This window comes from Hemiscyllium ocellatum, unplaced genomic scaffold (genome assembly GCF_020745735.1).
Source record: "Hemiscyllium ocellatum isolate sHemOce1 unplaced genomic scaffold, sHemOce1.pat.X.cur. scaffold_2923_pat_ctg1, whole genome shotgun sequence".
NCBI classification, from domain to species: Eukaryota; Metazoa; Chordata; class Chondrichthyes; order Orectolobiformes; family Hemiscylliidae; genus Hemiscyllium; species Hemiscyllium ocellatum.
Genome location: NW_026868248.1, coordinates 42,351 through 43,942, shown reverse-complemented (window position 1 = coordinate 43,942; position 1,592 = coordinate 42,351). Strand labels below are relative to the sequence as shown.

Genomic DNA, 1,592 nt, shown 5'->3' with positions numbered 1-1,592 from the left:
CATTTGACAAAACAGTCATTAAGAATCCCATTACATAAACACGCCCTTCACATCTCTTGTATTTTGGTTTTCCTGGATCTCTTTCATACGATAAAAGGTCCCAGCTGCTCGACTTGAAAAAGAAAATCGCGTTGCTTTTCATTATCCCGATGTGATCTACGTTTCAATGCAGTTTAGGCAACTGACTCAAATTATTCTTTGAGATTTTATGATAGCGTCGATGCATATAAATTGACCATTGGAGTTCCAATTTCAATAAGACAGGTGTCAACATACAAAAATAGCAACATTGAAAACAGCGACGAGAGTGGAATTCTAACCCACGCGCGCAGAGCGCAATGGATTAGTAGTCCATCACCTTAACCTCTCGGCCACCTCGTCACATATGCTGGCATGTGTATGAACTTATGAATAAGTGAATTGCGTAAATTATGCTGAACAGTAGATATTTCTCCCTGGTCCAGTGAAATGCTAAATAGCACAGTACGGTCCCAAGACTATGGTCTGACCTCTGGGTTGTGGGGCAACGGCATTCCCACTGTGACACTCTGCTCACAGTGATCTGAACAAAAATGAAGAAAAGACTATGTAACAAAGTCTGTTGAAATCTGTGAATATTTGAAGTCAACGGAATGAAGAACCTGAAAAAGCAGGAGGTGTTCTTTCAAGAAAGAGTTGGATAGAGCTCATAAGGGTAGTGTAATCAAGTGTTGTGCGGATATGGCAGGAACAGGATACTAATTGAGAATGATCATCTATAATCATAATGAATGGTAGTGCTGGCTGGAAGGGTAGAATGGCCTACTCCTGCACCTATTGTCTATTGTCGATTAAATTGCCTGTAAGGAATTGTTTTCCGGACTGGAGGAGAGTGCATAGTGCTCAATGTCATTATTCGGAACACCTTTCTTCTGCTCAGATATTTTTGACACGCACCTGTGTACAGAACAGACAACTTCAAAATCCTAAATGAGGTTAAACTGACAATTGAATTCAACAATGCAAAAACCTTGATCTGTGTCATTTTCCTGGGCCATGCTACAACAAGTTACTGTATGATCACAGCAACACAGTGAGCAAGTGTCAGAAGGAAAATGAGTGCAGTACCAGAGAGAATGCTGGGAGCAGCAGTTGACACACGGGGAAGTGCATTTCCCACAAGAGGAACACTTCCCAAACAACGGACTGTGGTGGAAGAATTCAGAGGGGGTTTACAAATTGGAATTTGATGCCAGAGTCACAATGGAGATCTGTCATTGAGTCTGTTAAAGATGAAATTTTTAAGATTTTTACAGATAAAAAACAAAATAAAATGTACATTGGTTAGTGAAGGCAAATGTTGACATTGTATATTTCAACAATCTACCCATCTTTGCAATGAGCAGCTCACCACTTTCCTCACTCAGGTACAGAACCACTGGTGAAGATGATCGTTACTAGCCATGGAATCAGAGAAACTCAGTTTCCCAAACGTTAAGGTACAACCAGGAATGTGGAGGTAAGCATTAATGTGTTGCTCCTGTGCTGCAGGTGGGCAGTGCACAGTATCTCTGTGCCAGTATAATGGGCTGTGCTCTCCGAAGTTTTAAATT

General features: G+C 41.1%; 1 non-coding gene across 1 annotated transcript; it reads right to left on the bottom strand.

Annotated features, from left to right (window-relative positions):
* Positions 1 to 299: 299 nt before the first annotated feature.
* On the bottom strand, positions 300 to 381 carry trnas-acu (transfer RNA serine (anticodon ACU)). Its single transcript has one exon. It is a non-coding gene; the product is annotated as a tRNA-Ser (tRNA).
* Positions 382 to 1,592: the final 1,211 nt, after the last annotated feature.